Here is a 10,823-nt window from a genome sequence, read left to right as displayed (position 1 = left end):
GTGACAACGAGTGCTAAAAACGCAGATTGCGGCGATGCTGAGATGGAAAACAAAGCCAGTGAAGCAAGAGATCAATACCTCACTGCTGAGTGTTGACACCGCGGTGCCAACTGTCTCCCTTTGTTTCCTTCCTTCTTTCCACGCACGCTCAGAGATACAAGACAATAGTGGAAAAAAACACTGGAAAAACACAAACACAGATTTTAAGACGCATATTAACAGTTGTTAAGACATTGGGATTTCATGATGACTGCATGTTAACACTTAGATGCATAAGTGGGTCAAAAATGACCCGGTCAGGTTGTTTTCTTGAAATATCTTCGTTATGAAAATTTTTTGTCATTTCATATTCCAGGTATTCCTCAAAAAACATGTTTTTGATATTATGCAGTTCACATTTTTAACTTATCTTTTATACATTTTAAGAATTTTTTGTTTTTGTGTTACTACCCCAACCTTCCATAAGTGGGTCAAAAATGACCCGTTCAAATTGTTTTCTTGAAATATCTTCGTAATGAAAAATTGTTATCATTTCATATTCCAGGTATTCCTCAAAAAACATGTTTTTGACATCATGCCGTTCACATTTTTAACTTATCTTTTATACATTTTAAGAATTTTTTTTTTGTGTTACTACCCCAACCTTTCATAAGTGGGTCAAAAATGACCCGGTCAGATTGTTTTCTTGAAATATCTTTGTAATTAATTTTTTTTAATCATTTCATATTGCAGGTATTCCTCAAAAAATATGTTTTTGATATCATCCCATTCACATTTTTAAATTATCTTTTATACATTTTAAGAAATTTTTGTTTTTGTGTTACTACCCCAACCTTTCATAAGTGGGTCAAAAATGACCCGTTCAAATTGTTTTCTTGAAATTTCTTCGTAATGAAAATTTTTTATCATTTCATATTGCAGGTATTCTTCAAAAAACATATTTTTGATATCATGCCATTCATATTTTTAACTTAACTTTATGCAACACACAATGGATACACACATTTTCTATTGTTGTGCGGGGTCATTTTCTTTTTCAAAGATGGAAAAAAGTCAAAAATTAAGATATATTTTTGATATCATATCATGAAATTATTTTTGTGTGGTCCTAAATATAATACTAAATATAATACAAGTGATTATTCCTAACCAAAATGGCAAAATTGGCATAAAAATGCATTGATTCTATAGTAGGGGTCATTTTTGATCCACTTATGGAAGAGTGTAGGGTCCGGTCACTCGTGCATTTAAGGGTTAATGTAATAGCAAATGTTAGTCCTATGAAGGTACAGTATATTCGGCGTTGATCCCTTTTTTGTACAGTTTGGCCTTGAAAGAATGTGCTCTACTGAATCCAATCCTGGCTACATTCTTTTTTCTGCAGTAGTTTTGGACAAAATCTCTTTTTTATATCACCTTTTGATCTCCTGCGGTGCAACAAATAGTAAGCGCGTACGCCACATTCACTGTGTTTTCTCAGGTTACAGCAAGAGCAAGAGGATACAACCGTGCAGAGCTCACAACTGCCACCCTCAGGCGATGCTGGGAACTGTCTCGACCTGACTTGATGATTCATGAGGTTTTATCTGCCATTGGTAAGTAAGTAGTAGATAGATACATCATTCTTCTCTGTGCATTGATAATGTTGGGAGGAGGAAAGTGGGAGACATTCTGTGTGTGTGTGTGTGTGTGTGTGTGAGACAGACAGAGGGTGAGGGACGGAGAGCAAATGAGAAAGTGCAGGTTGCAATTGTCAGGCTTATTGCACTTTCAGTTTCCGTGCTGTCAGTTTGCGTCTCTTACAACCTTGGAATTGGCAGTCGAAGAGATACACACACCGACCCACCGACCACACGCAAAGACAAAAATACAACTAACGACATACATTGATTCATTCATTTTCGACCGCTTATCCTCACGAAGGTCGCAGGGGGTGCTGGAGCCTATCCCAGCTGTCTTCAGGCGAGAGGCGAGGTACTACAATTAGTGTCTATAAAATATGTTTTGTATTCAAATTTGTGGGTGTCTGGATTAATGGATTAATTGGATTTACATTATTTTCTATGGGAAAAATTGCCTTGGTTAGAGTCCGTTTTGGTTTGAGTCGGACCCTCTAGAGCAGGGGTGGGCAAATATTTTGACTCGTGGGCCACATTGAGTTAACAAAATTGCCCGGGGGGCCAGAACATATATTTAACACACACACACACACACACTATTTTATGCTTATAATTTTCCTTGAATTATTTGTCTAATTTTATGTGTAAAAGTGTTATACTATCAGCTGTATGTTCTCATATCCCTTTTTTCAGGAGCACTTTAAACATCAGACCACATCAAACTATGTCATTTCATTTGACAGTTTTGTTTAGTTTTTTTGTTGTTTTTTTTAACTAAATAAGACATTCCACTTGCAAGTCATGTGGCCAGTTTTTATGTTAAAAGTTGAAATACTTAGAAAGCAACTGGCGGGCCGGATTCAAACACTTGGTGGGCCGCATGTGGCCCCCGGGCCGCAGTTTGCCCACCCCTGCTCTAGAGCCTATCCCAGCTGTCTTCGGGCAAAAGGCGGGGTACTACAATTAGTGTCTATAAAATATGTTTTGTATTCAAATTTGTGGGTGTCTGGATTAATGGATTAATTGGATTTACATTATTTTCTATGGGAAAACTTGCCTTGGTTAGAGTCCATTTTGGTTTGAGTCGGACCTTCTGGAGCCTATAATTAGTGTCTATTAAATATGTTTTGTATTCAAATTTGTGGGTTTCTGGAACGGATTAATTGGATTTGCATTATTTTCTATGGTTTCTTGGTTTGAGTCTGTTTTGGTTTGAGTCGGACCCTCTGGAGCCTACAATTAGTGTCTATAAAATATGTTTTGTATTCAAATTTGTGGGTGTCTGGATTAATGGATTAATTGGATTTACATTATTTTCTATGGGAAAACTTGCCTTGGTTAGAGTCCGTTTTGGTTTGAGTCGGACCCTCTGGAGCCTACAATTAGTGTCTATAAAATATGTTTTGTATTCAAATTTGTGGGTTTCTAGAACGGATTAATTGGATTTACATTATTTTCTATGGTTTTAGGTTAGAGTCCGTTTTGGTTTGAGTCGGACCCTCTGGAGCCTACAATTAGTGTCTATAAAATATGTTTTGTATTCAAATTTGTGGGTGTCTGTATTAATTGGATTTACATTATTTTCTATGGGAAAACTTGCCTTGGTTAGAGTCCGTTTTGGTTTGAGTCGGACACTCTGGAGCCTACAATTAGTGTCTATAAAATATGTTTTGTATTCAAATTTGTGGGTTTCTGGAACGGATTAATTGGATTTGCATTATTTTCTATGGTTTCTTGGTTTGAGTCTGTTTTGGTTTGAGTCGGACCCTCTGGAGCCTACAATTAGTGTCTATTAAATATGTTTTGTATTCAAATTTGTGGGTTTCTGGAACGGATTAATTGAATTTACATTATTTTCTATGGTTTCTTGGTTTGAATTCGTTTTGGTTTGAGTCGGACCCTCTGGAGCCTACAATTAGTGTCTATAAAATATGTTTTGTATTCTAATTTGTGGGTTTCTGGAACGGATCAATTGGATTTACATTATTTTCTATGGTTTTAGGTTAGAGTCCGTTTTGGTTTGAGTCGGACCCTCTGGCGCCTACAATTAGTGTCTATAAAATATGTTTTGTATTCAAATTCGCCCTTCTTTTTGTTCAGCAGTGGTTTTCGTCTTGGAACTCTCCGAGGCAAGTGAGGCCTACAGTTCTTTGGATGTTTTTATGGGGTTTTCAGGTGACCACTTTGATGAGTAGGGGTTTTCATTTTAGTTGGTCGGCAACTCTTGGGAAGGTTCATGCTTGCTCCATTTATGGGTAATGGCTCTCACTGTGGTTTGCTGGAGTGCAAACGCTTTATAAAAGGATTTGTTTGATGATCTGAAAGATTAAAGTGTGACAAAAAAATCGGGAATTTAAGGGCAAACACTTTTTCCCACCACTGTAACCCCCCCGAAAAGAGCGGATCTACACATACAGTACACACTGTAGTAAGATGTTTCTTCTGACAGTGCCAGCCCGTTTGCTTGTGACTTATTAAACCAATTAAAATGCCTGAGATCCCGTGTGTCACTCTGGATTAACATTACTCATCACCGACATTCGTTTTCCTTGCTCTGATTTAACTGTAACACCGCACACACAAATCCCGCTTTAATTGGCAATTTAAAGGGGATGAAAATAATCAAGAAATTTAATTCCGGCAGATTTAAGGCTGTTAGCAACAAAATCTCTACGATCAAGTAGCCCCTCGTAAAAACAAACAGGAAATAATCCATTCAAGATTCGCTTTAAACTACACACACACACACACACACACACAATCACATGTACATATTTGAACACCGAGGAAGAAACAAACACGTGCATGACACACACACACACACACACACACATATCTCTTCTGGCAGCAGATCTACAGTGTGTGTTTGTTTGTGTGTGTGTGTTGTGTTGTGTTGTGTACAAAGTAAAAAGAACAGCTTCTTGGACAAATCCAGTCTAAATAATCATCCCGTCCTGGCTGTTCAGATACCAACACTGTGTCCCATGTGGCTTCATTACTGTTGCTGCTAATTAAGCAGCTCCAAATAAACACCATCTTCAGCCTTCATTAACACAAACACAGCGGCATCAACACATGCTTCAACCGGGTAGCTCAGTCCGTGCTGGCATGGATGGATATGGAAATGTGTCATACTGTATATATTGTTTTGAAATGCGGAAAATAAATATATATATATATATATTAGGCTATTAGATTATTATATTGTGATACATTTAGATTTATAAGTAATGTATGAATCGGTTGATGGGAATTTGTTGCAAATGCTTTGTTTTTACTGCGAGTGGATATAAGATTCTTGGGATGTTCATTTCTTGTGAGCTACGGGCAAATATTTCTGCAGTCGATTTAAGCCCTACCGCTGTTTTATAGCCTTTAATTGAATGTAATCAGTGATTTCCGGTCAAGGGAGGCACAACATTTGGCCATAGCTGTGTTAAAAAAAGAAAAAAAATGGCTGAATTAGCATATTTCCTGATCAAATTCACAAATACTCTAAGTGTACTGAATTGTGGCCCATTTCTGAGTCAGTCAATAAATCATAATTATGAGATGATGAGATAAAAAGTCAAAATTACAAGATAACAAAGTCATTATTTTGAGATATAAAGTCAAAATTACAAGATAACAAAGTCATTATTTTGAGATATAAAGTCAAAATTATGAGAAAACTAAGTCTTCTTTTTGCATTTTGAAGCTAACCTCCTTAAGAGTCAACAATGCAAAATTCATTCATTCATTCATTTTCTACCTGCGGTGGATGCTGGAGCCTATCCCAGCTGTCTTGAGGCGAGAGGCGGGGTACACCCTGGACTGGTGGCCAGCCAGCCAATCACAGGGCACATTTAGACAAACAACCATTCACACTCACATTCATACCTATGGACAATTTGGAGTCGCTAATTAACCTAGCATGTTTTTAAATGTGGGAGGAAACCGGAGTACCTGGAGAAAACTCGGGAAAACTCCACACAGAAATGGCCGAGGGTGGAATTGAACTCGGGTCTCCTAGCTGTGAGGCTTGCGCGCTAACCACTTGTCCGCCATGCGGTGGTATTTTTGGTATTTAGGTATTTTTGTGAGGGCTATAGCATCAAAATAGGTATTTCTGTTGTTAGCTAGCTCCTATTAACTCTTAATTTTACTCATTTACAGTTGCCAATTAACCTAGCCTGTTTTTGGAATGTGGGAGGAAACTGGAGTAACTGGAAAAAACCCACGGGGAGAACATGCAAACGAGGGTGGAATCGAACTCGGGTCTCCTAGCTGTGAGACGTGCGCACTAACCACTAGCATGTTTTTGGAATGTGGGAGGAAACCAGAGTACCCGGAGAAAACCCGGGAAAACATGCACACTCCACACAGAGATGGTCGAGGGTGGAATTGAACTCGGGTCTCCTAGCTGTGAGGCCTCCGTGCTAACCACTTGGTCACCATGCGGAAGTATTTTTGGTATTTAGGTATTTTTGTGAGAGCTGTAGAATCTAAATAGGTATTTCTGTTGTTAGCTATCTCCTATTAACTCTTAATTTAATTTGACTCATTTAGAGTCGCGAATTAACCTAGCATGTTTTTGGAATGTGGGAGGAAACCGCAGTACCCGGAGAAAACCCACGGGGAGAACATGCAAACAAGGGCGGAATCGAACTCAGGTCTCCTAGCTGTGAGGCCTCCGTGCTAACCACTTGGTCACCATGCGGAAGTATTTTTGGTATTTAGGTATTTTTGTGAGAGCTGTAGAATCTAAATAGGTATTTCTGTTGTTAGCTAGCTCCTATTAACTCTTAATTTAATTTGACTCATTTAGAGTCGCGAATTAACCTAGCATGTTTTTGGAATGTGGGAGGAAACCGCAGTACCCGGAGAAAACCCACGGGGAGAACATGCAAATGAGGGCGGAATCAAACTCGGGTCTCCTAGCTGTGAGGCATGCGTGCTAACCACTTTCCACTGTGCAGCCCCACAATGCAAAACATAATTTTTTAAAATTAGTAGATACACCATTTTTTGTAACTTTAATAATGATTTGGAGTGCATGAGAAAATGGAAAGGAAATAGTCCTCTATTAACAAGTATTACATTGCGTAATGTGGAACGCCAGATCGACAAGCGAATTGCTGTGGCGGATGATCCACTCGAGTCTACGTCTCTACCATCATCTATTGTCATGGGATTTGGGTAATGGTCAAAAGGACGAGATCTCCGTAGGGTGGCTGGGCTCTCCCTTAGAGGACAGTAGACCCGACGAGGTGGCTTGGGCATCTGGTTAGGATGCTCCCAGTCGCTTCCAGGCCATTGGACACCTCCATTTGCTGGCTGGAACATCTCCACCAACCCCTTTCCACATCCCCTGGTTCAAGTCTTTGAGTTCCTAAGTTGTAAAGTGTGCTTATTTGTGCCTATGTTGCTTTTTTTTTGCAAGTCCCATACTATACTCCCGTTTTTCTCCTTCTCTCTCCTCTGGGATTCCCAGATCATGTCAATACTGTAATGGATAGTGATTGTGTAGCAGCCGACAAGAGAGCCAACAACACCTAAAGATCTGCTTTAATTAATTATAATCTGCGCTTAAAGTGGAATTACAAAAGCGCAGAGTTTCCACAAATCACGGAATTGGGCTGAATTACATCAGGAATGTTGGTGCGAAAGGCTTTGAAGTCTTGCGAGGACAAAACACACACATTCTTTTTCATATTGTGTGTCTGCTAACACGTGTCTGCGTGTGAAATAATGAGCAGCAGATAAAACATAATTGTATGCCGAAAAACCCAGCAACTTCAATTTATTCCTCCATTATGACTCTTGAGTTCAACACAAAGCCTAGTGGGGGGGGGGGGGGGCTTTTGATTATGAAGCTGTTAAAAAGTGGAGCACCAGTGTAAACAACTGGAGCTCGCTAGACTGAACTTGTACATTTTTCTCCATCAAAACACGGAATTCATTCTCGATACAAAGACAAACGGGGGCTACAAAATGTTTGGGATGTGCAAATGTTGGAGAATTGGAGTGCAGTTTTTTTTTTTTTTTTTTGCACCAGGTTTTGCTTTCACGGGGCATGATGAAGATTATATCAGAGATGCGGCTTAGTGGTTGTAAAACTATTTTGTGTTAATATTTTGGCTTCCTAGAACGGATTAATTGCATTATTTTTTTAATTATTATTTTTATTATTATTTAATTATTATTATTATTATTATTATTATTGTTATTATTATATTATTATAATATTATATTATTATATTATTATATTATTATATTATTATATTATTATATTATTATATTATTATAATATTATATTATTATATTATTATATTATTATATTATTATATTAGTATATTATTATATTATTATATTATTATTATTATTATTTGTCCTGTCCAGCCATTGGGGCAGATAGTACGTACAATAGTAAGGTACACCTTCCCTGTTACAGTATGTATTATTTCACTTTATTTGATGTTTTGTTGGGTATGCGAATTTGGAGTGGCCAGACCGGAGCATGAGGGGATAGAAAAGAAGAAAAAAAAAACATAAATTGCAATGACAATACCAGACCAACAGAAACAAACAGGACTACATCAGTCAATGTCTACGATGGACTTCGAAGTATTGAACAGCCACAGTATTGAAATGAAACAGTCAAATATATTAGTAATAATAGTAGAAATAAAAATATGAAATTATTATTATTAGAGTCAGACCTTTAGAAAAGGAATTACCGATGCTAACCAAGGTTCCACTGTACTAACACATCACATATTTCAATCCACCGTTCCATCTATTTTAAATAAATTGCAATACGTTTGTTCACTTCCTGTATTCCAAACAGAAAGCATTATTATTGTATTATGGTATCATCAAGAATGATGTCGCCAAATTAAGGTAAAATGTATCAATATGTATTTGTATTTATATGCATTTTGGATTGTTTTCTGCATGTCTAACTATAATTGTAAAACTATTTTGTGTTAACATTTTGGCTTCCTGGAACGGATTAATTGCATTATTTATTTAATTATTATTATTATATTATTATTATTTGTCCTGCCCAGCCATTGGGGCAGATAGTAAGTACAATAGTAAGGTACACCATCCCTGTTACAGTATGTATTATTTCGATTTATATGATGTTTTGTTGGGTATGCAAATTTGGAGTGGCCGGATCGGAGCATGAGGTGATAGAAAAAGAAAGAAAAAAAACACATCAATTACAATGACAGGGCAGCACGGTGATCGAGTGGTTACCACACAGACCTCACAGCTAGGACCCCAGGGTTCCATTCCACCCTCGGCCATCTTTGTGTGGAGTTTGCATGTTCTCCCCGTGCATGCGTGGGTTTTCTCCGGGTACTCCGGTTTCCTCCCACATTCCAAAAAAAAACATGCTAGGTTAATTGGCGACTCCAAATTGTCCGTAGGTATTAATGTGAGTGTGAATGGTTGTTTGTCTACATGTGCCCTGAAGACAGCTGGGATAGGCTCCAGCATCCCCATGAACAGCCACAGTACTGAAATGAAACAGTCAAACATATTAGTAGTAATAGTAGAAATGAAAATATTCAATTATTATTAGAGTCAGACCTTTAGAAAGAAAATTAGCGATGCTAACCAAGGTTCCACTGTACAATAATAATCAATACCCGCAGCCCTAACTCCCATGGGGCTACAAATACATCACAGATTAAAGGCGTCTCCACTTGGTTTTAGCGCAAACCCATTTCACTCCTACATCCCCGAATCCGACGAGCGAATGGTGAACGACATTTCCCCCCCCCCCCCCAGGCCCACTCTTTTCCTCCTCCTACGTGTGTATGGGAACACATGCAAACGTGTCCATCCCCGCTCACTCTCTGTCTCTCTTTGTCCAACTCCCACGTGTGCCCTTTAGTATTCTCAAGCAAGTCAAACTATTTTAGGTGGCCTTTAATTCTGCCTGCCGCTCGAATGACTGGAAGTCTCCAGAGAACATCACAACGTCTCTGGAAGGCTTTCAACATGAGAAGATGATCTTTGAGTTGAATATTTTGTCTTTTTTTTTTTTTCAGTTCAAAATTGCCACACAGGGGGCAAAGTGAGGTAATGAGGTAGGAGTTTCGGAGGAAGGGGGGGGGGGCATCGTGTGACAGGTTTGATTCATACTCGGGCTGACAACATTGTCAACATGTAGCATGTGTTTGCGGCCAATGTGACACGGGTTTTTATCATCAAAACCCAGCGTGCATGACAGTAGGGGGGTTCACGTTGGCACACATTTTCAGGCACCGTGATGACCTTTTTCTGAAATAGGCCCGTGCACGAGGTTTGTCTTTTGTGGCGGTCCTAGCTTCAAGCTTGTGAGACCTCTTTTTTTTTTGGGGGGGGGGGGGGGGGGGGTCCCTGCATGGCGCACTAAGGTCCTCACTTCCTTGTTTACATTGACAGGGATGTCGACTTGTGTGCATCATCTCTCATTATTACATATTTTCATAGTTAAAGCATAAAAAACTGTTTACAACCTTCTAATTACTGTTTTTAACATCATTAGAGCCCTCTAGACATGAACTAACACCCCTATAGTCACCTTTACACTCGTATTACCCAATATAGTAGACATAATAAGTGTAAATGTGTAAATAAGACATAAATAAAACTGGTAGTACTGGTGGGTGTCGCTGTAAATGTGTTCCTGGTTGTCATGAAAACATTGAAAATATTGAAAACATGTTTTAAAAAAACTGCAAAAAGCACAATTCCGTTATTCATAAATGAAATATTTTCATAGTTAAAGCATAAAAAACTGTTTACAACCTTCTAAATACTGTTTTTAACATCATTAGAGCCCTCTCGACATGAACTAACACCACTATAGTCACCTTTACACTCATATTACCCAATGTAGTAGGCATAATAAGAGAAAATAAGTCATATAAGACATAAATAAAACTCGTATTGGCGTGTGTCGATATAAACGTGTTCCTGGTTGTCATGTCAACACATTGAAAACATGTTTTAAAAAAATTTTAAATCACAATTCCGTTATTTATAAATCAAATATTATCATAGTTAAAGCATTAAAAAACTGTTTACAACCTTCTACATACTGTTTTTAACATCATTAGAGCCCTCTAGACATGAACTAACACCCCTATAGCCACCTTTATACTCGTATTACCCAATATAGTAGACATAATAAGAGTAAATAACTAAATAAAACATAAATAAAAC

The sequence above is a fragment of the Doryrhamphus excisus genome, linkage group LG17 (genome assembly GCF_037039965.1).
Source record: "Doryrhamphus excisus strain RoL-2023G ecotype Guam linkage group LG17, RoL_Dexc_Guam_v1.1, whole genome shotgun sequence".
NCBI lineage: Eukaryota > Metazoa > Chordata > Actinopteri > Syngnathiformes > Syngnathidae > Doryrhamphus > Doryrhamphus excisus.
The sequence above is the reverse complement of the archived record's forward strand: the minus strand, read 5'-3'. Positions refer to the sequence as shown.